At 41.0% G+C, this 26,309-nt stretch overlaps 1 long non-coding RNA gene across 2 annotated transcripts; it reads right to left on the bottom strand.

Annotated features, from left to right (window-relative positions):
- Window positions 1–1,188: 1,188 nt before the first annotated feature.
- Window positions 1,189–25,243, bottom strand: LOC131530846 (uncharacterized). Of its 2 annotated transcripts, none has more exons than XR_009268523.1 (4): window positions 24,949–25,243; window positions 3,378–5,681; window positions 3,053–3,193; window positions 1,189–2,407 (listed from the first exon to the last, which is right to left on the bottom strand). It is a non-coding gene; the product is annotated as an uncharacterized LOC131530846 (long non-coding RNA). The 2 variants fall into 2 exon arrangements; XR_009268522.1 differs by lacking the exon at window positions 24,949–25,243 and adding an exon at window positions 13,748–14,136.
- Window positions 25,244–26,309: the final 1,066 nt, after the last annotated feature.

Raw genomic sequence — 26,309 nt, 5'->3', positions numbered from 1 at the left:
GGTCTATTTAAGTCTGTTAAATGTCTGTTTGCGTTACAAGGTTCTTTGGTTTCACGTTAAAGACTTGATGTGTTTTGATATTTCTCTGATAGAGCAAAAACAAACAGCATGTTTCAATGACTTCACACATCAGCCAAGACTTCACGTTGTGAATAAACATGTCAAAACGTGAGCCTAAAGAGAGTGACGCCTTTGAGAGTTAGCAACCTGGCGCTTTTGAGTATTTACGAGCAAAAAGACACCCGATTAGATGTTTGCGCGCTTCGATAACACTCATTAAGAGGCCACGTCACTGTTTGCAAACACCAAAGTCCTGATTTTTACTCTGATATCCACAATATCTGACTAGCAACGCCTTGCGCCTTTGATGTCACTCATTCGCCAGATGCCTTGATATCCATCTCCGGCCCATATCAGATCTTCAAAGTGGTTGTTTTCTTTGGATATTTGTATTGTTTTTGCTCCGTGGTTGAACATATGCTAGCCAAGGGCACTGCATTTTTAATCTGGTATTCGTTTTAATTAATAAGGCACGTCAAACTTCGCCGCACACACATCTTTAAATGGAGCTCTGGCTGTAAACATATCCGGGGTCTATAATGAAGGTTGTACTGGGAGCCAACGAACAGTATACGAAATTATTTTCTGATAAAGACGGCGTCGGTTCTCAATTATGAACTACTGTGCGGTACAAAACCTTGCACCTCTGTGAACCAATTAGTTTGTGACTTGCCAAATCATTTACATGTAAATTGCAACTTTCGCAATGGAAATCGCTCTCTCGCCACAAAGTACAAACAGACGGCCGAATGCATTTATTTACAGATGGTGGCGTCGGTTTAGAAACCTGCCTCTAGTCTATTCATCCACCAAAGTAGCTGTAATTACCGAGCCCCTCTTCGAAACCCCTCTTCATCTCCTGAGTTTCAAAGGAGCCCATCTGACAGGCCATGAAATCATAATTTAATCAAAAGAAAACAAATGTTTGAATGAATATTGCAAAATGAGAACAATAACTAATACATTCTAATGAGGGGAACATTATGGCACTTTCATCCCGCTGAAGAGATAGCAGTCTGCCAGTCTGCCAAACACAGGTTATTGTTGTGAGCTGCTTTTTATTTTACACTTTATTTATTATTTGCTCATACTGCGTACATTTTATTGATGTAAATACTCTGGAAAATACCTATTTTTCATTCATTAATGTGCAAATGTTGTCTCAGATGTTGCTGCTTAAGTTTCCTTAAAGTTCAAGGAGAAATAAATAAGACAATTGTTGATAAATTAATGTGGATAACACATTGTTTTCCAATTTAAAAATATCCAAACATCCTTAAACAAGATAAATGTGTCTGAAAAGCAAACCACATTAGATTATCACTTGTTTTCTGAAAACATATCTTGAATCATTTTGTTTTGTTTCAAGCATAATATATAAACATACTGAGTTTTTTTTACGTATGTATGCATTTATTTATTTATTTACTTACTGCCAATGCCCTAGGAAAATATAGATATAAAATATACTTTCAATTTAAATAAATACTACAATGCAATACTCTCTGAAACTTTTTTATACACAATTTCAAACTTTTTTGTTCGTTTTAAAAAATATATAGTTTTTTTGTTGCAAAACAAGATAAAATATTTATTACATTATTTTTAATAATTTAGATTTTGATGAGAAATATTTCAGTTGGTATTAAATTTTTTATTGCAGACAAACTAAGGCATTTCTTGTAAAACTGCAGAGGAAAAATGTGTCAGTTCACTGCAGTCTTTTTCACAGGAAGAAAAACTGCAGAAACACTCCCCATTTAATCTTGTTGCTGTCCACGCGCAACAAACGAGATATTAAAGAGATCTTATTTGTGATTTTTCTTTCCTATGGGCATATATTGCGATTGAAATATTTTGTTGAATTTGCAGTTCTGAGCAAGATCAATACAAGCATCGAAAAATGAAAGCTGAAATACAATAAAGATTGAACGGGAGCGTTTAACTTTCACACAATACTGATAAACAACCAAGCACCATCACATACAGATCAAACACATCCACTGTCTTCTTACCCATAAACACACCTGAGGGACAAAGATGATTTTTATAAAACTACTGACAAATTTTTCCACAGTTTAGTTTAATATCCAAAATCAATACCTTAGTCAAATAGGTGTAAATCACATGACTTTATATAAATGCTATAGGTCCATAATTTGTCTAATCTCGACTGATTGTGTGATATTTTAATTGCCATTTGACAGATGATATCCGGGTGAGGAGGCTTTGATATGGAAATGTTGAAGAGGAGCAGTCTGAGGAGCTCTGGGTTTCCTTGGTAACTTCAAAGGCCCGTCCTTGAATGAAGAATCAGGCTGTAAGTGCAAGTGGTGGCGTGGAGCTTCTGGGAAAAAAAAAAGACAACATGAGAGGCAGAAAAATGAGAAAATGAAGGCATATTTATGTTTGTGAGTGTTACACATGGAAATCGTAAGGAATTGAGTGGTTCTTGTCCTTTTGTTTGAGCATTCTGGTTTTAAAATTCGTTTTAAACAATAATATGCATTAAACAAATGTAAACAATTAAACAAAAACAATCCTTTTTTACGATCTGCTGTCTTATGAACAAACTGCACTGAATTAAGTGTCACAAACCTGGATTACAGTAAATAACTCATGGTGAGACTGATTCATGACTCTTTTTAAATTATTCATTAAAAAAGCAGTTCTTAAGAGCTATTCATTTGCTAAATGAACTAGACTCTCTTTTTATAGTTGTGGACGATGCAATAAATAGATCTATTGTCTTTGTTTTATTTTCTGATGTTTGCTTAAAGAAATTACTGCTGAGCTTGTTTTTGGCGCTTGCTACTTTCCTTTTTTGAAGTAAAAAAAAAAGAAGAAAAAAAAAAGATGTGTTGATGTTGTAGACTGTTTTGGAATATTATAATTCAACATAACATAAATTATGCCACATTTAGCCCTGAGCTAAACTATAAACCAATAGTATGAAGGAAAAACGAATAAAATATAATATATGCCAACATACCTGTGAGGTTCCAGCGATGGGAATGTCATTTTGGTGTAAATAACATGAGTGGGTCTTCCTCTCCATTGAGTTTTACCCAGCCTTCCTACATTTATATTTATCTAACCTGACATGGTTCTCCATTTCTTTTCCTCCCTGCTTCTTTTTTCACCAGTGATTGTGGGGAAAGAAAAAGAAGAAGAAGAAGAAGAAGAAATGAGTAATCAGGATTTACTTTTAAATCTGACTGTTACCTTTAGTCGTGCCCGTGATGTGTTCAGTTAACGGTTTATAATCAATGTCTAATTTCATATTTTCTGAAGAAAATGAGAAGTACAAAACTCACCACCACAGTGCTGGTATTCTGGATCGTTGCTAGGTGGTTACTTAAATTATGGTCTCTAAATATGGCTTGAGACCCTGCTGAAAAAAATCTCCAAGCTGAAAAGTACTCAAAAACACAATGAAATCAACAAGAAAGACCAGCACAAAAGACCAGACCAAGTGCCAGCAAGTCTCTAAAAATGAGCAAAACAGACCAGCCTGATTAGTCGACAAGTGCTAAAACCACTCTAAAACTAGCAACTATACCATTTCTATAATACAACTATACCATCAGCTGACAAATTCTCAAAAACCCTCTTTGCTGACAAGTTCCTAAAAAGAAACCAGCAAAGTAGTCCAGCCTGAGTATCTGACAAATAACCACAACCCCTCTAAACCTGTCAGAGATGACAAATTACCAAAACCTGAAAAAATCAACACCAGCCTGAGCAGCTGAAAATGCCCCAAACTCCTCTTAAACCATCACTGCAAGTGCCCCAAAACCCCTCTAAAGTTACCAAACTAGACCAGCACGATCAGCTGACAAGAGACCAATACCTCAGAAACCATCATTGCTCAAAAATGCCCAAAACCCATCTAAAATTACAATAGTTGACAAATGTCCAAATGTCCAAAAAAAAAAACCCCAGCAAACAAGACCAGCCCGAGCAGCTGACAAATTCTTAAAAACCTCTAAAAAACATAATTGTTAACGAATGCCCCAAAACCCTCACCAGCAAACTAGACCAGCCTGATCAGCTGACAAAAGATCAACCCCTCGAAAACCATCATGGCTCAAAAATCGCCCAAACCCATCTAAAATTACAGTAGCTGACAAATGTCCAAAGGTCTAAAAAAACCTCCAGCAAACTAGACCAGCCTGATCAGCTGACAAAAGACCAACCCCTTGAAAACCATCATTGCTCAAAAATGCCCCAAACCCATCTAAAATTGCAATACCTGACAAATGTCCAAAAAGCTTACAAACCAGCAAACAAGACCAGCCAGAGCAGCTGACAAAAGACCAACCCCTCGAAAACCATCATTCATCAAAAATGCCCCAAACTCATCTAAAATTACAATACCTTACAAATGTGCAAAAATCTAAAAACAACAACAACAAAAAAAACAAACAAAAAAAACAACAAGCAGCTGACAAATTCTCAACTCCCCCAAAGACCATCTTCCCTGACAAGTGCCCCTTTTAAACCATCAGTGAAGACAAAGCCCTCTAAAATTACTAAACAAGACCCATATAAAAGTATTATAGTTGACAAAGTCTCACTAAATACTGGAAAACTAGACCTGTTGGAGCAGCTGACAAGTGCCCAAAAACCCTTCTAAAACCATGACTTCCGACAAAACCTCTTTTAAACCAGTAAACCAAACCAGCCTGACCAGCTGAAAAGTGTCCAAACCCCCTTTAAATCCAGCAAACTGGACTACTAGAACACCAGCAACCTATCTTAAGCTTAGTTAAGATGTTTTTTTTTCAAGCAAGAAATGCAATTTTTCTCTTATATTATCATACACCAGGCGAAAAATCACACATGCCAGATTTAATACTCAAGGTTCATAGTTTGTTTAAATTGAATGAAAATATGAGCAATAGTAACAGTGATGCCCGCCTTGACATCTGCATACCGAGTAACATTATCATCTTAAAACGATTACAGTGAATGGAAGTGGAAATATAATAAGACCATTCAGAACCAGATGATACGTTTATGGGTTCTCACCAATTGCAACAGACCACCGTTGGGTGTCTCTGCCCGCCTGAGCACCGAAATCACATTAAAACAGTCAGTCTTTACCCACGTCCTTCCATCTCAGGTGAGATGTCTAATCTTGTGAGCGCATATTTCAAAGCGGATTTAACTGACACATGCCTGGTTAGGTAGCACCGATAAAGCTCTGCCCACAGGTATGTGTCTCTTTTCATTGTGTAGGCAGGCCGAAAGCTCCTCGGAGGCATCCGTGAGTGGAAAGCGCCCGCACAGGCTGTCATCTCACATGATTTTTTTTTTCGCTTTAAAGAAGCAGCCATGTGACTGATCCTCTCTCCACATCTTGGACAGAATGACTCTGGCTGATTATTTCCTTGCAGTTTTTTTTCTGTATTCACGCGCTTCCTCTCCAAGACGCGACAAGAGCGGCCCGTCGCATCGCAGCTGAGAAGTCCATGCTGTTTGGCAGAGAGGATTAATCCAGGGCTTACTCTTAGCTCCCGCTCTGTTTATCCATGGTGGAGAATTTGCTATTTGTGAAAAAAGTGCAGTATTTCCGTGCTTGGCTGAGGCTTCGGGCATCAGCGGGCGCATGTTCCCTGGTTGTTAAAAAAAAAGAATAGATTCAGAATCAAGTAAACAGCTCCAAATGTCACCACAATTACTGCTATTGGCATTAGTTTAATTACAGAAGTTGCTCATTCTAGATTGGAATTGTCATGCTTATCGAGACAAATTAAATGCCGTGGCCTGTCTGCTTACATGTGGCCTAGAAATGGCTATTTCTGTGCACTTATTTGGAGCCAAGTTTCTTTTTCGTCTTGGAGCGCAAAACAGTCCGTGGTTGATGTATTAAAAGGGTGGCGGAAATACTTTTTTTATTTTTTTATTCAGCTCTTATGAAGTAAGTTATGAATGCAAATCTCAACTGCTTGATTACTTGTACTGCTGTTCCCCAAGAAATTATAAACATTTCATTTCAATATCATGATTTTTGTAAAGCTGCTTTGAAACAAGGTATATTGTGAAAAGCGCTGTATAAGTAAATTTGACTTGACTTAATTGATGTTAAATACTGTTTTAGCCTTTCTTCTTGTTGCAAATTATAGTATTATTTTACACAAAACATCATTCAAAAACACCAAAATGAGGGATTTTCTTCTCATGTTTGATGCCAATTCGTTCAGATTATCTGTCTTTTTTTGCTATACAAACTCTTGAGCTAAAATTTGTGAATGTGCTAAATTTCTTTAAGTTTTAAATTTAGTTTTGGAACATTCTCAAAACTAAACATGCAGGAATTATTTTTTATTGTAAAGTTTGTCCTTAAATGACTTGTATAATATAAACCACTTCAAATATAGCCTCATGGAGTGACCAATTTCCTCTGGTAATTTTTTTTTTCCTTTTCCCTGTCCAATCCAAAGCACTTCGAGCTGTCTCAGTCACCTTTACAACTCATCTGCGGCGGTTCTCCGGGGCCACAACCGTTTTTCTCCTGGGTTCAGCCTGGTCCTACCTCCTCTCCGACCTTCACAGGCCTCCCAGGCCTCAACGTCATCTCCAACATTAGCTGGAGAAAAATTAGTCCCCCCTCCTCTGGAGTCAGCTCATTTTTCTTGTGCTGTCAGAACGTATGCGGGGGCTGTCTCGGCCGGGTGTATACCTAAAGTACATTCTGCCTTTATTTAATCTTAATAAGCTCACATCAGCTAGGCCTGGGTCGTATAAACTCAGACACAGTTTTTGGCAGGGTGACTGCGGTCTTCCACACTCTGATCTTCTGCATACAGTTCTTAGAACCTGATGCTATAGGACTCAACAATAGGGATGGCTTGATGGCACAAGAGTGTTCATTTAGAGTTTTATATATAACTATATTTTATAATATATATAACTTTTGTAAATTGTTTGTTAAAGGTTCCATAGAATGGAAAACTGTATTTACCTTGGCATAGTTGAATAATAACAGTTCTGTACATGGAAATGACATACCGTGAGCCTCAAACATCATTGTTTCCTCCTTCTTATGTAAATCTCGTGAATGCAAAAGACCACTGAAAAATAGGCGAATCAGAATATAACACAAGACTGTGATGGGATCACTAATAGTTACGCCCCCAACATTTGCATATATCCGCCCATGGCCAGCCACCAGCCGAACCTGCACAGCTGAATCATCAGAAGTTCTGCAGGTATTGTGAAGAAACAAGCGAGGAATGGCAGATCATGGAAATAAATGTTATGTTCCAGGCTGTGCAGGGGATGTGAAGTGCAGGGATGGGTTGGTGTCTGTATTCAGAAAGGCACGGAAAGCATTCTAATAAAATAACGTGAGCCATGACTAAAGGAACATGGTAGCTGCTTGCTAGGGGTAGCCTGTTACATTACAGTACATAAGATTTCAGTTACCACATAAACAGAGTAAGGAGAAATGACTGAGGATGATGGCGAATGATTTACAGATCCTGAGCACCACTGACAAGCATCTGATCTTGTAAAATGTGTGATAAGTACTGCCGATCCACAGTATAAACAGAGTACGATGCGATCGCAAATCTCGAAAGTGAACCTAAAAAGCAGTTTCAATGCCCCGCATATTAATAGTGGTTCCCTGATGCCCGCATATTATTTACAGTATAATTACCCAACGATATAACTGCGTGAGAAAGTATTGAAATATATATTTTCCCTGTGTTTCCTTCCTGCTGTGTGAGCTACTGAAATTAGCTGTACTTTGAAACAGCCAATCATAGCAGAGCTCAACATTGAGCCACACTGTGTAACAGCCAATCAGAGCAGAGCTCAACATTTGTATTCATGACCCTTCCAAATAAGGTAATAACAGACCATTTCATTCTAGGGACAAATCCTAGGGTTGTAAATGGACATGTAAAACCCAGGGTTCCTACGTGGTTTGGAAAAGTATGGAATTTGATTAAAGTAATTTCCAGGTCTGGAAAAGTATGGAAAAGAGAAAGCAGAGTATGGAAAAATATTTGTTTTTCCAGACTTTTGCCTCTATTTAGTTTTTTATAATAGAAAATTAAGAATTTAATGAAAATACATTTATCGTACAAGAAGTGAGGTTTCATGGCAGCTGTTTAGTGATTCTTTAGTGATTGTCAAATTCGACAATGAATTCAAGGTGCACTTTTTCACTATGCAAAATGCAGGTTATAATCATTTTAGTTTTCTTCTTAGCACCGTATTACATAGCCTCAAGGACCTTTGAAAAAGACAAAAAATATACAGACTTTTATGTACGCACAAGAAACCATTAAACTTGGCATGTAACACAATGCACACTGAGCCACCTATTGTGCCATCAGCCCACTTTACGGTGTGGTTTCTTGGCTGCCACAGACTATGCGTTAAATGCCTTGAAATATGGCATACTGCCCCAATGAAAGCCAAATCTTAAACACTTTTTTACAATACCAGTCTTTTTTATAGTTCCTTGGCAAATTTGATGCCATCAGCCCATTTCATCTCATGGTTTCTCTGCTGCCACAGAGGATGTGCTAAATTTGGACATTAGGCCTTGATATTAGAGGTACTACCGTAAGAAAAGCAAAATTTTGAGCAGGTAGATCTCTGTTAATTCATGTGCATCCATGCTATCGTTTTATTCATAGTAAGATGGCAGTGATGCACAGAGGAAATAGGTTATATAAAACTAGAAATTATACTGAGTAAGCATGCAAAACATTCCCATGCATATATGAATAGTTTCTCGAGGGCACAAAAAAAGTTTCTTGTGTGCATGTAAAAATCTGTAATTTTTATTTATTTAATTATTTTTAGGGACTCTGTGTGTTGTCACTTCGAGAAACTGTACTATATACCAAATATGAAGCTGAAAATAATGCTCTATGAACAATTTATGTTAAATATGGTCTGAAAATCTACCGAGAGGTTTGGAAATTTGAGTCTGGAAAAGTATGGAATTTTGAAATGGAAAATGTGTAGGAACACTGAAAACCGTTTCTGGAGAGCACCTTTAAATTTGTTTTTAATAATGTCTGTTAACTGTTATTAGGGCTGTGAATCTTTGCGTAAACAGCGAATCGATTCGATTCACGATTCATAAGGTTTCGATTCGATTCAAGAACATTTTTTGCAAATTCAGAATGATTCTATTCAAGACGATTCAGTTAAATTCAATGTGATTCGATTAATGATTCGATTCTGCATTATTTAAATGCCCTCACAGGATTATTTAAATGCTTCCCCTAAATACTGTAAATGCTTAGTCAGGGGGCAAATTACATGGCCGCCTTTATGGACGCAGAGCGTGAGGGCAAAGAAAAAAAAAAATAACCTTTTATACACTTTTATGATATGGCATGACATATGGCATATGTAGAAATTTACCCTAGTAAAAGGTAATATATTTAAAATTGCCTACATTTATTTCAAACTAATCTATTAACATTATTTACTGCCTCACTCGAGACTTACTGATATAAAAATTTCAATTAAACTTTATTTGGAGTACTACTTGTGCGCAATGTGCGTTACTTTAATTATATACTAACTAATGATGAGGATTGTATGATCTTTGAATACTAAAGTATACTTGCAATAGTTCCACTTTAGCACGATCAAATATACTTCAGTTCATCTTTAGTTGGACTTCAGCACTATTACCAATTTAGCAAACTTTATACCAGTGTAGATATGTGAGGGCACAAAAACGCTGTTCAAGGTCTCCATTAATTCATGCTTGTAGTAATTTAATATGTTTTTTTTTTTTTTTTAAAGCATTGAATCGCTATAGAAATCGCTATTCATTCAATTCTTAGTGCTTTAAATCGATTATTGGCCGAAATCAACTATTCACGATTTAAAAATCCATTTTTCAAGATCGATACATATGCATCGTCAGGGTTTGTAATCGATGCATCAAGAAAACGAGCGATTCGTTGCACCTCTAATTGTTATTATGCTGTATGTAATTTTTTGGACTGTATTACAGCATAGAACTGCCATAATATGTTTGAAGATATTTACGAAACATGCTATGTTCACATACTTGTTTCTCTGAAAAAACAGTGCTAGAGGCAATTATTCTACTTTGAAATGTGCGTTCGGTGTCAGAATGTCTGTTTTTTGGTCTTTGTGATTCCACCTACTGCCGATTTACCCAACAGTATTTTGACACCCTGGGTCGCCAGTTGGCAGAAAACAAAGTGTACTGAAGCCATGGAAGCGAGCAAACCAACTGGCTCAGAGATCGCAGATTATATCCAACCTAAAAAGCTCTATGACCAGAGGCATATTAAAATGTAGAAAATCAACTTGTCAGCTTACAGTATAAGGCTCGTCACCTTCCATTGTTGATTAACTCTTCGCATGGAGTTTGATTGACAGTTGATCTGACCAATCATAATGCCAAATCTGACATTTTTGTTTGCCAAACAAACCAGACAGGACAGTAGATTAACGTCGGTGGACTTGAACTTAAAAAAATGGTGTGTACTGACATCTTTCCGTGGTTGAAGTAAGATACCTTTTGATGTTCGTTAATGTATTTTCTATGAAATAACTAGTAAAGAGGAAAACATGACCAGTTCACATGCCGCTTGAACTGAGGCACTACACGTTAAAGAGCCACAAAACGGAATTTATTGTGTGAATTTCTTTAAAAAAAGACAAAATTTGAAAAATTTGTTCCATACCAAAAGTAACCTGCACTGTCTTGTCTGTCAGTTCCCCTTTGCTCCGCGATGTTGTTTTTCACTGCGTGAGAAAATGATGTGTGGCATGAGAGTGGCATGCCTTGTCGGACATTGCAACAGTAACGAAGGGGGCGGGGTGTCTTTACGAAAGGTCAATTGAGCTTCTTACTGTTGCGCCACGTCAATCTGGCAACCCGTGTAAGTGTCGAGTCTGAGGAGGAGTGGGAGGGTGAAACAATATTTAGAATTTGGACTGCGGTACCCATTTTAGTCGCAAGCTGTCTATATTAAATACTGCACCATTAATTGTTAATAATGTTAATTGATCTATGCTGCCATAGTTTTTTTCCTGAAAATATATAAATAAAAGTTACATTGAAAACAAACAAACAAAACTCCACATTCTTAAAGACAAAAATGCATGTATTTTTGTAGTGGAACCAGTAACAAATGTTGGCAGGTTAAATAAAAAAGCTGACTGGACCTGCAGAAAAAAAAACAACTAATCCTTATAGTTGAGCCCTGCTCTTTGTTTTTCGTTTCTTTCATCATGTTATCTGTTGTCTCCACTCTTGTTGGCTTAGCTGTCTCTTTTTTTCCCCTGATGGTACCGATAATAGCTCACCAGTGTCAAGTCCAGTACACTTCTTTCTCTGCTTCTGTCGTTTGTTTTGTTCCCTGCCTTGCATCATGGGGATCCAGGCTGCCGTTGAGCTCCTAAACTGATAACGTCATGTACAATATTCAGGCTGGGATGTATTCTTCAAACAATGAGTTCTTTATATCCCTGTCACTTCCTCTCCAGCTAAAATATGCTAATATGAACTCTGCAATCTTGATGTTCCTGTTTGACAGGTACACAAAACGATTGTTCTGATCCATGCTGATTTTGTTCCCTATTTCAAGGCTTAGGGAAGGAAATTCTACACTTAACTGCACTAAGGAACGAACATACAACAATGAAAACAATTACAATCCTTCTTAACCAAGAAAGAAGACTATCTTTTAGCAAGATGTTCAGGAGAACATTGCAAACGAAAACTCGCATTCAGTTGCAAATAATAATTGCAGGGTTTGTTTTTAAATTGCTTAGTTAAGTCTGTTTTATGAACATTCAAATTGCCAAAAAAACACAGTGGGAAGGTAAATAAGTTCTGATAATTAAACATTTTTACAATTTAAAACAGGTTTCCAACCAGCATGTACAGACATCTCAGTACTTTTTAGCTTTTTAAACACACCATGATATCAAAATTGGGATTTAATGCTTTTAGTACATCTCTGTCAGCTTTGAAGCAAACATCTACATGTCTATTTACTCATCAGTGATCCTAAATTATCTTGTAGCATTTTATAGCAGATAAATGCATTTAAAATCAGTTTTGTTATTGTTAACTAAAACTTTTAAAAATCATTTTCAGTAACTGAAATAAAGCGGAATTAAAATATTAGATGAAAAACAAAATAAATAAATAAAAAATCCTTGACAACTAACTGAAATAAATGTGTTTATGTTTAAGTACTAAAAAATATTTAAACTGATGAAAATAAATTAAAACTAGACAGAAATATACAAAAATTAAATGACATTTGCTGTGGCTTATAGAGCTATGTTGGCCTGTAACCAGGGGCGGATCTAGAAAATAATATTTAGGGTGGCAAAGGGGTGGCATGGGGTCTATGAGGGGTGGCAACACCAAAGCATGCAAAGATTTGGGGGATTTATTGTCTGACGTGCACAGTTATGTTCACAAATATTGCATTACCATTAAGTAATCATCTATACTGTTTAAAATGAAAAATAAATAACAACATTTCAATATCCATCATGGCACCAAGTCAATACACAATATGAAAAACTTCAACAGGTCATAAATGTTTCTGAGCTTGTATAATTAAAGAAGACATTCTGTTATTACCAGAGGTGGGAATGTCTGTAATCACCCAGAACACTATCAATAGTCTAGCAACACCCCAGCAACTGCATAGCAAAAGCCTAGCAACCATCTAGAATATCCTAGCAACCAACTAGCAACACTTTAGCAAACATCTAGAACATCTAACTGACCAAACTATTTATTTTTCTTAAATAAGACTTTAAGACAAGCCAGCATAAAATTGTCTTTCAAACTTTTCAATCTAGTTATTACAGGTAGCCTATTCTTAAATGCTTACAAACAATTAAAATACACAGATGACATTCCTGCCCAGTGAATACTCATGAGATCAATAACACTTAACAAAAAGCTCTTATTAGGATTCAATTATTTTTGCAGCTCAATCATGTCTATTACAGTATACAACATAAATTAAATTGCGGATAATAATAATAATTCAGCAATTAACTTTTGGGAATGGATAATTTTCATTTTACTACTGGAAAGTAATCTTTCAGTAGATGAAAAACACTAGAAAAGTTAAAATACCAAAGAATTGTATATGAACTTGGTATGCACCACAATACAGTACAGTACAAAATAAAATAAAATAAAGTAAATTCAGCATCCTCTGCACATTTGGTCAAATTTCATTACAGTGTACAGTACTATAGCAGTTTCCTGGTCTCCTGACACAAGACTATATCTCTAGGCAGTCATTTCTCAGTTCTGCAAACATGCAGTACACATAAAAGATGGTTACAGATAAAATTTGACAGTCACACGTTTGAAGGTGTACAACATGTGCTACAGTTTACTGTACATATAGAATAGTGAAATTTCCATCATGTACTGATACTGTACTGTAATTATATTGAATGTGTAAGTATAAAACCCATGTATATTATTCGGTCAGCTCTCTCCGTTGTTAGGATGCAGAGATTCTGATTGGTGTCATCAGTTTTGCTGCCTAATCTCATTGTTAAACTTTTTGAGAAATGTGTCTTTGTTTTGAGAACTGAATTAATGGTTTGGGAAAATGGGCCAACTAAAATCAGTTATATTAAATTAACAATAGAGAAAACTGCAATACAAGATTCTTACCTAACTCTGCTATTAGTTTTCGTGATCGGCTCATGTTATTGTTTCGTCCGATGTGGCAGAAAGGCCTCTGTATCCATGATGAAAGTGGAGCGAGCGGTCAGAGAATCGATCACCAAACAATTACGGGATGAATCTCAGAACACATCCGGACGGGATTAGATTTCTCAGAGGACTTCTGAATAAACCGAGAAGCAGTATCTGATTCACGAACAAATGGGCTGCGCTTTGTATTTTTGACTCAAAAAGAACCGGTTCTTAAGAGTCATTTGTTAATGAAGCCGACTACACTGGGCGCGCTGCGTGCGCGTGCAACCATCGCGCGCGGTCATCGCCGCGGCTGAAAAGTAGCACATGAAACACTGCTTACATTTATATTTTATTCTGTGATAATTCTGGGGTGGCACAGCTTTTTCTTAGGGTGGCACTTGCCACCCCGTGCCACCCCGATAGATCCGCCCCTGCAACTAATGTGAGAACAAATACATGTGATGTATGTTTTGCACAACATAACAGAACAACTAAAACTTAAACCAGAATATAAATGAAAAACAAACAAAAAATCTCATTTATTCATTCATGTGCAGATTTAGTATGCCACTGTAGAAACTGAACAGTCACATTAAACTTAAATTAAATATATTATGAATATTTAATATATTGCCCAAACGTTGTGCAGTACAAAGCCCATAAGTAAACATGATGGAAAATTGTAAAAAATTTTAAGAAAAATTTAACTAAAATTAAATTAAAATTCAATGAAAAATTTAAATTCAATGCTTTGTGTTGGCACACTTTTATGTTCCACTCAAGAAATCTCTCAAAAGTATTGCAATCCCCACAATTAACTTTTTTGCATTCATTCGTAAAGGCATTGAAATATAGTTTTTAATTTATATGAATATATTTTTCCCTCCTAACTCATACTATTTTAATCGCAAACATTTCTCAGAGGAACATAAAGTTTTGCATGCAAATCCTTGTTTTTTTTCTTTTTTTGTAAGCAAAGTGAGCAAAACACAAAAGCAATATTATAGGTTGAAACAATATTTTGAATTTGGAAACAATATTTGAAACAATATTTTGAAATGATTTCATCTCATCACTACATCCCATAGAGACTCTGTACTGTAGACCTCATGATTTCTTCTAAATTCACTCTGTAGCAGAAGTTTTAAAGTTCGTCTCCTGCCACAATAAGTTTAAAATGATGACTAAACAAACATCCACTTTAATCCAAATGTAGATTTCAATATACCACAACACCTGGCTAATGCATTTCTAATTAGAGCCCACACATCAACTCCTCCACCGTTCATATTGAGTTTATTCTACTAGCCATTCATCAACCAAAGTTCTGACAGAGTCCCCCATGCCTATTCTCATTCCAGTTACCAGCATTCAGCCTAAGCAGAACTTTATGCGACGTTTAATCAGCAATGCAGTTTAACGCGCAAAGTAGTTCGAGTTCTTTGGCAGGCGCATTAGTATGAAACACTTAAGGTTTTCCGATTTTGGAGTGGCTCCCAGAATGAAGTGTAATGACAGAGAATTCTTCATTTCAGCCGCAGTTTAACTTTGCTTTAGCATTAGCATGCTAATTTGTGAGGAAACTGCTGGTATGTCCTTGAATTTAAGTTTGGTAGAATTCATTAGACAATGAAGACACTATTTCAATGCAAACACTGGAGTTCTTTTTAAAGTATGTAAAATAGACTTATACATCGCACTTTATTCTCAAAACTATATTAGTGCCTATGGAAAGTGCTTATGAAAAACTAGCCGCAAGTGTATAGATGCCAGTTTCCACCACTGAATAAAAAATAAATAAAGCTAATTTCGAGTTTTTATCTCTCAATTCTGATTTTTCTCAGAACTGCATAATACAAACTCATAATTCTGTCTTTTTTTTCAGAACATAAATTCAAAATTGTGAGATAAAAATTCAGACATTTTTTTTCACAAATGCTAGTTTATATCTCGCAATTCAGGCTTTTTTCTTGCAACTCTGATTTTTTTTAATTTTTATCAGAATTGTGAAACATAAACTTGCATTTGCGAGTTATAAAGTTCAGTTCTGAGGAGGGAAAAAGACTGATATGTTCTCAGAATTGTGAGTTTATACCTCACAATTCTGGCTTCATAACTAGCAATTGTGAGTTTATATCTCACAATTCTGCAAAAAAAAAGAGTCAGTATTGCAAGATGTAAACTCGCAAGATGCAATTTTTTACATTTTTATTATTCAGTGGTGGAAACAGGCTTCCATATAATTGAGAGAAGAAAAAACTAAACGTCCAAGATTTTAAGTTACAACCAATGTTTACAACAATCTAAGAGAAACAGTAGCTATTAGCGGTTTTCTGAGGTGTTTCCACACAGCTGTGCGGCAGTGCCGAACAGGTGGTGTTTTGTCTACTGTGAACCATTCATCACAAGTGACCAATGACTCGCACACATTGACCAGACGTACCACTGCAGAACATCAACCGCACCAGATGAGGAAGTTGGAAATGGGCATAGGCTTACACAGTTAACAGTGTTTGCCAGCTACTTTCTGAAACAAACAATTCTTTCTGACTTTTCTTACAATAAAGTATTGTGGCAGTATTACAGTAGTATTTTGATATACACCATTTCAATAAACAGCTTTCTTTTTATTCATAACACATTAGCATATTTATTAGAATTAGCATTCTAGCTTGCATACAAATCTATACTTTGGTATATAGTTTACCAAGTTTTATTCACAATGATACAGTAATATACCAAATAATACCATAGTTTTCAAATATACAGTTTTGTGTGAGAGGTAATAATATGGAAATTCTAACAAACATGCTAATGCATTTTGAGCTAAATGTCATTGAAGCGGAACCAGAATGCAAAATCACCTAAAAATAGCTGCTCAGTGCAAACTGTTAACCACAGTCATGTCTTGTTGGAATTTTCATAATTACGAGATAACTTGGAGATCCTACACAGTTCATGTCCTCTGACTAAATTATTCATTTCTATGGCAATGCTCAAAGGAAACTATTTAATTACTACATTAATCAAGAGCTGTATTATTTTGCAAAATATTGAGGGCCCACCATGTAAGATCAGCTATAATAAAATGACACATAACATTCTAATATATGTAAAGATAGCTCCCTGGCTACCGTTAACTACTAGAACCCCTGTCGTTCGGATTGTTTTATTTTGTGTCACAATGTTAGTCAGAGCTTCCATAAAATTCAGTTCCCTATCTGTCGGTCACTACGAGTTATGTCGTGACGACATAGGGGATTTACTTGGGAGCCCCAATCATCTCTGATTTAAGAGAAAACGCCAATGAATATTGGCTAGTGGATTTTGCATACCTGCGCCACTCCCCGTGCACACGGGTATAAATAGGCGGCAGGTGCGTCCACTCATTAGCTTTTTGCTTCGGAGCCGAGTGGATGAGAAGAGTGCTGATCTCCACAAAAGCCTTCATCTTTATTTTGTTCCTGGTTGGCGTCACGGTGCAGTCAGCGGAGTCCCTACCAGCAGCGATTCCCCTGGGCACTTCAACTGAGAGAGCAAATTCTAAAAGAGCAAAATCACGAACAGTCGCGTCTTTTTCAATATGTCGTTCCGTTCGTGTATTCTTGGTTGCAGTCGTTACCTGTCTGCGGATGACGGACACGATCGTTGTCTTCGGTGTCTGGGTCTCCAGGTGATTTCGCTGGTTCGTCCCCCGAGGCGCCCAGCATTTCATTCGGTGCGCCGCCCGAAGATACGATGTCGATTGCAGCATCGGGGGATGGGCTTATGTCCTCTGAGGATGACGGTGCGTCGGAGCTGCCCCCTTCGGGTGTGGTTGCCGCCGCACCAGACCCAGAGTTGACGGCCATGCTTGCCCGGGCAGCCGAGAGCATCGCGCTGGAGGTCAACAGACCGCCTAGTCCCGAGCCCTCTCGGCTGGATGATTGGTTTCTCGGAGCGAGGCGCGGCTCATAACCGCGCCCTACTCCGGTTCCTTTTTTCCCGGAGGTGCATGAGGAGCTGACGAAGTCGTGGATGGCCCTCTTTTACAGCCAGAAGCCGCTCGTCCGTCTCCTCCGTCCTTACGACCCTCGACGGCGGGGCTGCCAGGGGGTACGCGGGCATTCCCCAGGTGGAGAGAGCGGTCGCGGTGCACTTGTGCCCGCGAAACGCCGCCACTTGGAGGAATCGTCCGCGTCTCCCGTCCAAAGCCTGTAAGCTGACGGCTGCGCTTACGGCCAAAGCTTATAGTGCGGCGAGCCAGGCAGCCTCTGCCCTGCATGCCATGGCTATCCTGCAGGTTCACCAAGCCAAGGCACTCAAACAAATGCACGAGGGTAGTACCGACCCGGGGTTGATGCAGGAGCTGCGCACGGTGACTGACTTTCGCTCTACGAGCGACGAAAGTCACAGCGCGGTCCCTCGGGAAGGCGATGTCCGCCATGGTGGTCCAAGAACGCCATCTCTGGCTCAACCTGGCAGAGATGAAGGATGTCGACAAAGTACGCTTTCTCGACGCCCCAATGTCCCAGTCTGGGGTGTTCGGCAACACTGTCGAGGGCTTTGCCCAGCAATTCTCGGCAGTGCAGAAGCAGACAGAGGCAATCCAGCACATCCTGCCCCGGCGTGACGCACCGTCAATCGCTGCCCCCGGGGCCAGGCCTCCGTCTGCTCCAGAGCCGCTCCGCCCCGTGCTGAATCGGCACCTAGGCCAGCGCGTCTAGCCTCTCGCAGGAGTGCGGCGTCCCGAGTTTGCTCTTTCCCAGGAGACGACGAAGATAGCGTCGCTCCTTCCCCCGGAGGAGGGCCGGGTGGAGAATCCTGTGTTTCGTTTTGTTTCTGTTCCACAAAATCACAGAAAGAGCAATTTCCTTCCCATCTGGGTTTTCAGGTCCACGGGCCGACAGTGTGCGACGCGTTGCCTCCTCACTCTCGCCCGCGACCCATCTTGCCAGCGACCAAGAGAGTGCGGTTCGGGGACGCAGTGCCTCCCCACGCACCTCTAGCCAGTCCCCTTTGGGACCCAGGGAGTTTTGCGAGGATGCCTCAGAACGCACAGCCTTCTGTACCATCCCGCTCTACTCCCCTTCGCTGCACCACCACAGGTACGTTGATCGTGCCGTTGGAGCCACTTGCACGGCGTCTGGAGGCGTGGCTCACGCTGCCCAGACGTCTCGTTGGCTCATGCGCACGATTCGACTCGGCTACGCGATTCAGTTCGCCAGGCGGCCTCCCAAGTTCAGTGGCGTTCTCAAGACCTCAGTGGTAGCTCGGAACACTCCTGTCTTGTGCGAGGAGATTGCTGTCCTCCTGGCAAAGGGTGCAATCGAGCCGGTCCCTCCAGCTGAGATGAGGCAAGGGTTTTACAGCCCTTACTTCATCGTACCCAAGAAAGGCGGTGGTCTTCGACCAATCCTGGACCTGCGAGTCCTGAACCGGGCCCTACACAGGCTCCCGTTCAAGATGCTGACGCACAGGCGCATTATAAAGTGCGTCCAGCCCCAGGATTGGTTTGCAGCGATCGACCTGAAGGACGCTTACTTTCATGTTTCAATCCTTCCGCGACACAGACCGTTCCTACGGTTTGCGTTCGAGGGTCGGGCATGGCAGTACAGGGTCCTCCCCTTCGGGCTGTCCCTGTCTCCCCGTGTCTTCACGAAGGTCGTAGAGGGCGCCCTTGCCCCGCTAAGGGAAGTGGGCGTCAGGATCCTCAATTATCTCGACAATTGGCTCATTCTGGCCCAGTCGCGAAAACAATTGTGCGATCACAGGGACAGGGTGCTCGGCACCTCAGCCAGTTGGGGCTTCGGGTCAACTGGGAAAAGAGCAAGCTCTCCCCTGTGCAGAGAATCTCTTTTCTTGGTGTGGAGTTAGACTCGGTGAGTATGACGGTGCTGAGTATGACGGTGCTGAACTGCCTGAGTTCCTTCAAAGGCAGGACTGTGGTTCCTCTGAAACAGTTTCAGAGGCTCCTGGGGCATATGGCATCCGCAGCCGCAGTCACGCCGCTCGGATTGCTTCATATGAGACCACTTCAGCACTGGTTGCACTCCCGAGTCCCGAGGTGGGCATGGCGTCGCGGTACACTTCGTGTGAACATCACACAGGAGTGTTGCCGCTGCTTCAGCCCCTGGACGGACCTTGCCTTTCTATGGGCCGGGGTGCCCCTAGAACAAGTGTCCCGGCATGTCGTTGTCACGACGGATGCCTCCAGTACGGGTTGGGGCGCTACATGCAACGGGCAGGCAGCCTCGGGGCCCTGGACAGGGCCTTGACTGCTTTGGCACATCAACTGCCTAGAGTTGTTGGCAGTGCATCTAGCTTTGCGGCAGTTCCGGCCACTGCTGCTCGGCAAGCACGTGTTGGTCCGTACGGACAACACTGCGACTGTTTCGTACATCAACCGGTTGGGAGGTGTACGATCACGTCGCATGTCACAGCTCGCCCGCCATCTCCTCCTCTGGAATCAGACGCGGCTCAAGTCGCTGCGTGCTGTCCATATTCCGGGGGAGCTCAATCGTGCGGCCGACGCGCTCTCACGACAGCTCACGTTCCCCGGAGAATGGCGACTCTATCCCGAGACGGTCCGGCTGATCTGGAGTCGATTCGGGAAGCTCAGGTAGACCTGTTTGCTTCCGCGAGTCCTCCCACTGCCAGCTGTATTACTCCTGCCCGAGGCCCCTCGGCACGGATGCACTGGCACACAGCTAGCCTCGGGCTCTGCGCAAGTATGCGTTTCCCCCAGTGAGCCTGCTTGCACAGACACTGTGCAAGGTCAGGGAAGACAAGGAGCAGGTCCTGCTGGTCGCGCCGTACTGGCCCACCCGGACCTGGTTTCCCAAACTCATACTCCTTGCGACAGCTCTTCCCTGGCGCATCCCTCTGAGGAAGGACCTCCTTTCTCAGGGGCTTGGCACCATATGGCACCCGAGCGGTCTCCCACGGACTGTGGTAGAGACCATCACTCAGGCTAGAGCTCCTTCAACAAGGCAAGCCTATGCACTGAAGTGGAGTCTGTTCGCGAACTGGTGTTCTTCTCGCCGAAAAGTCCCCCGAAGATGCACGATTGGAGTAGTGCTTTCTTTCCTGCAAGAAAGGTTGGAGCGTAGGCTGTCACCCTCCACCTTGAAGGTGTATGTGGCTGCTATTGCGGCCCATCACGATGCAGTGGACGGCCGGTCCCTGGGAAAGCACGATCTCATTGTGAGGTTCCTGAGGGGTGCCAGGAGGTTGAACCCTCCTAGGCCACCCCTGATGCCCCCCTGGGATCTCTCTATTGTCCTGGCTGGGCTTCAGAGGGGTCCCTTTGAGCCGCTGGACTCAGTTGAGCTTAAGTTCCTGTCTGCTAAGACAGCGCTCCTGACCGCGCTCACTTCCATCAAGAGGGTCGGGGACCTCCAAGCATTTTCGGTGAGCGAAGAGTGCCTTATGTTCGGGCCGGTCTACTCTCACGTTGTCCTGAGACCCCGGCCTGGATACGTGCCTAAGGTTCCCATCACGCCCTTCCGCGATCAGGTGGTGAACCTGCAAGCCCTGCCCTCGGAGGAGGCAGATCCAGCCTTGGCGTTGCTGTGTCCCGTAAGAGCGTTGCGCATATACGTGGACCGCACCCAGAGCTTTAGAAGCTCTGAGCAGCTCTTTGTCTGCCACGGAGGTCAGCATAAAGGGAAGGCTGTCTCCAAGCAGAGGTTGGCCCACTGGATAGTGGATGCCATCTCCTTGGCGTACCAATCCCAAGGCGAGCCGTGCCCCCTAGGGGTGAGGGCTCACTCCACACGGAGTGTTGGCGCCTCTCTGGCAGACATCTGTAGAGCTGCGGGCTGGGCGACACCGAACACCTTCGCGAGATTTTACAATCTCCGCGTCGAGCCAGTTTCTTCCCGTGTGTTGGGTAACAGGTAAGTGGCGGGAAGAGCTGGCCGGTGTCACGCTTGCTGCGCCATTCCCCCTCACCCGGGGATGTGAGCGCTGTTTTCCTCCTCCAGTTCAGTTCCCCGGACGGCGAACCCTGGTGGAGTTCCTCCAGCACCCCCGGCAGTCAGACTGGGCGGAGCAGTCTGACGCCAGGCCCAGTACTTGTGTTAGCTCGCCTGGTCTCCGGTCAGCCCCTGTACTGGGCTAGGTGTCCGTATGGCTTGATTCTCTCGGGTAATCCCATATGTGTATTCTACCACGGTAAGGTTTCCTCACGGTAAACCCGTGTCTTCCCTTTGACAGAGCCTTCTGTCAGGCCCTGCTGGCAGCTCTCCTCCCTACCCCTAGGTAGGATCTGCCCCAGGGTCCAGTCGTATGTAGTACTGCCCCAGGCCTGGGTCAGTCCATATCAGTGTCTCCACATGTTACCTCCCTTCGGGCAGGATGTGGCTTCTGTAGCGCCCTTCTCTGGAAGGCTCGCTTCCCCGTCGTTACTGCCAAGCTGTAACAACAAATAGGAAAGACTTGAAGCTATCTTTCATTGAAGGTCGAAATCCCTTCCGACTTCTGTGGGGAAAGGAACAACGGCTTGGCTATCTCCAGCAGCGATGTACTCAGTGGTCCCTGCGGGCACCAAGGTTAGCGAATTTGCGCTGCGGCGATGGGAAGGTTGCGACCTTTCGCATGGCATTTGTCTGTCACGTGCTCGCTTGTCAGCATCTGCATGCCACAAGGTTGTGACGGGGTTCAGGTTGTGGCGCTTTCCATAAGACCCCTATGTCGTCACGACATAATTCTTAGTGACCGACAGATAGGGAACGTCTCGGTTACGTACGTTATGTCCCCATGCCACAATCTTGAACCATCGCTGGTTGCCAGGGACTCGTTCTCTGCTCCTCAGCGTAAAACCGAATGAGTGGACGCACCTGCCGCCTATTTATACCCGTGTGCACGGGGAGTGGCGCAGGTATGCAAAATCCACTAGCCAATATTCATTGGCGTTTTCTCTTAAATCAGAGATGATTGGGGCTCCCAAGTAAATCCCCTATGTCGTCACGACATAATGTCTCCGTTCCCTCCATCAGGAAACGAGGGTTACGTACGTAACCGAGACGTTTCCAACAAGCAATTACAACTTTGACAAAAAAAATGGTTTTTATTACTCCCAAACTTGTTTGCTGAAGGAATTGTTCAGCCATGAATGAAATTTGTCATTATTTACTCACTAATCAATATGTGCAAATGCAAATAACATTCGAAAGCTACTGTATGACTTGGAAAACTTAAAAATAAGCACTCTTAAAAATAAAGGTTCCAAAAAGGGGTTTTCGCAGTGATGGTTTTTAAGAAACTTTTGGGTTCCTCAAAGAAACTTTCAGTGAACAGTCCTTACAACACATTTTAAGAACCTTTTGTGGAATTGAAATGATTCCATGGATGTTAAAGGGATAGTTCACCCAAAAATTAAAATTCTGAAAATGAAAACGCTGGTTCCCGTGTCAGCAGAATCACACGCATGCATCAGGTACTCTTGTGAATACACGTCGAAGACTAACACTAAAGGGAAGAAGTTGTTGAATAAAGTCGTCATTTTATTCTTTGTACACAAAAAGTATTCTCATAGCTTCATGAAATTATGGCTGAACCACTGATGTCACATGGAATATTTTACTGATGTACCTTTCTCGGCCTTAAAGGTATCAGTTGCGTTGTTGTCTATGCAGGGTCAGAAAGCTCTCAGATTTCATCAAAAATATCTTACTTTTTGTTCTGAAGATGATGAGTAATTAATGACAGAATTTTCATCTTTGATTGGACTATACCTTTAAAGAGTCTTCATGAAACCAAAGATGCCAATAAACAATGTTCATTTTTAACAGTTCAGCCTTGTGAAGAAAGGTTTTGTTGTATGGAAAAGAGCAGCTTGAAAGTTCTGCAAAAAAATTTTTTTTTATTCTACTGAATAAAAGTAATTCATCCGGGTTTGGAACGACAAGAGGGTGAGTAAATGATGACAGCATTTTCATTTTAGGGTGAACTAACCCTTTAAAGGGGTCATATGATGCAATTTTATGTTTTCCTTTGTCTTTGGAGTGTCACAATCTGTTTGTGCATATATAAGATCTGTAATTTTGCAAAGATTAAAGTCTCAAACCCAAAGATATATTCTTTATTAAAGTTAAGAGTCATCCACGCCTCCTAAAATGGCTCGTTCAAACACGTCCCCACATCTACGTCTACGTCACGGTGTGGGAAGATTTGCATAACACCGCCCAAACGTAAACGCAATGAAAGGAGGCGTAAATTTTATTCTCGCTGTAGTATTGTTGTTGCCTTTCTCCATGTCGTGGAGATGCTGTGTTTCGTTGTGAAAGCGAAAGTACTTTGTTTGGCCTTCCAGATGAGTACACAACTAAAAATCAGTGGTTAAGTTGTTACAACACTGTTCCAGAACAGTACAACGCAAATATTTGAGTGTGTGCAGCGCATTTTACAGAGGACTGTTTCCTGATCCTGGGAGAGAGTAGCCTACAATGTGAACACTATGAATGGCTTGAACACTATAAAGTAGGGCAATTACAACGTCACAAGGACCGTCTGGTGCTTCTGACTCACAGCTTGTAAGTATATTTTGATATTTAAAGAATTTGCTACTGACTATTCAAACGCGAGTTTTGAGCAGTGTAGAGTAGTGCTTGTTTGGCATTTCTACGATCACAAATGCAGATATGGTGTTATGTTTACGCGGCGCAGCACAATGCATAAAAAGACCGTATGAGTCATTATAATCAGTAATTATGTCCTCACTGAATGCAACAAATGCCTCATTTATAGTGGGTTTTATTGTTTCAGTCTCGTCGCAACGGGACACGGCATCACAACATGGTAAGGGGCGTAACATTTCCGTCACATGCTTGAGGTATTCGGCCAATCACAACGCACTGGATAGCTGGCCAATCAGAGCACACCTCGCTTCTCAGAATGATGAGCTTTGTAAAAATTGACGCGTTTCAGAAAGGCGGAGCATAGAGGAGCAACAATAATGTACAGTATGTGGAAAATAATGTGTTTTTTGAACCTCGAACCGTGAAAAAAACAAAATACACAAAATAATTTTATTTTTAGCAACATCATATGACCCCTTTAATTTTGTGTTTTGGAGATTTGGAGTGGTAGTATTTGTATTCTCCCCACTGAACTGCTGTGATTTTTCAGTAAACAACATTGTTTTTGCATAATGAACAGTTTAATAAAGCTACGATCAGAAACTCACTTACCACTTATTTTCTGTTCACCCACAGGATATGAATACACCTGTTGATAATACCCACCGTATCATCCTGGGCTCTAATAACAGGCTCTCCGGCAGTATTTTCTTTTTTTAATGAAAGCTGGATCTCAGGGGACTTTATGTCCTGCCGTGGGCGGCTATGTCCTCTGCACATGAGTGAAAACACCGGCCCTGCCGCAGGCTAAGCTCTGAGCATCTCTTGAAATTGCAGCTTGTATTTACAGTGCCCAACAGATCAAGCCCTGGAACATGAAGCAAATGTCCGATCCTTGTTCTGTGCTCTCTAACTGCTGCTGGTAGGTGAGGCTTTAGATCAAGCATTCTTCATTCAGCCCCTGTTCATGAATTTGAGTTTGATGAGGTGACTTTCCCACAAGTCTATGGTCTGATTCCTCTTTTCAGTGACCTGAAGAAACAGGATGTAATATTTAATAAATTTCTCATATCAATAATTACTGTAGTCCAACTACAAAGAAAATCACAAATTAGATCTCTTTAATATCTCAATTGTCTCTGGGCAGCAGCACTAAGATTTAATGAAGACCAGCTTGCCTGCTATATAGTTTGGTCTGGTTTGGTTACCCAGTAAGCATGTTATATTAACATTTTGAAGCCACTTTTCATGACATTTCCAAGATAAATAAAATGAAGAAACATTTCTCAAATAGTAGTTTGGTATTATTAATTTTTGTTTTCTAGAATGCTTTCCAAATGCAAATGACCTAAAATGCAATGTTGTAAAATTGTGTGTTTTATGGTATTTTCCTAAATCTAGTTGCTGTTTGGCACGGATGATTGTGGTCTTCCAAATATTGTATAAAATGAAGATTTCTCAAACTTTTTCAATTAATTGGTATCAATCTTTTTTTTGTCATGATTTGGTGACACTGCAGGAAAAAGAAAACGTTTTAATTTTTGTAAAATTGTATTATCACACACATACAAGACCAAATAATTTGAGCTAAACACATTTGTGGAAAGAGTATTTACACAAATAGTTCACCCAAAAATGAAAACCTGTCATCATGCACTCACCTCATGTCATTCCATGTTTTCACTCTTTTGTGGAACCAAAAAGAAGTTTAGCAACATATTCAGGCTTTTTTCCCCACACAACATAAATAGACAGTGACCAGGAGCTGTGAAGGGTCCTAAAGGATTAAAAATAGTCATAAAAGTAGACCATTAGACATTATAACTGTATGTCTTATTTGCATATATTTTATTTCCCCTAAATAACTTTAGTAGAAACTACTGAGACAGTTTTATATATTTAAGTTTTATATATATACATACATTTTATATATGACAAATTACAGATTAAGGCTCCATTCAAAAATTCCTTGA

This window comes from Onychostoma macrolepis, chromosome 22, assembly GCF_012432095.1.
Source record: "Onychostoma macrolepis isolate SWU-2019 chromosome 22, ASM1243209v1, whole genome shotgun sequence".
Taxonomy (NCBI): Eukaryota; Metazoa; Chordata; class Actinopteri; order Cypriniformes; family Cyprinidae; genus Onychostoma; species Onychostoma macrolepis.
The sequence above is the reverse complement of the archived record's forward strand: the minus strand, read 5'-3'. Positions and strand labels throughout refer to the sequence as shown.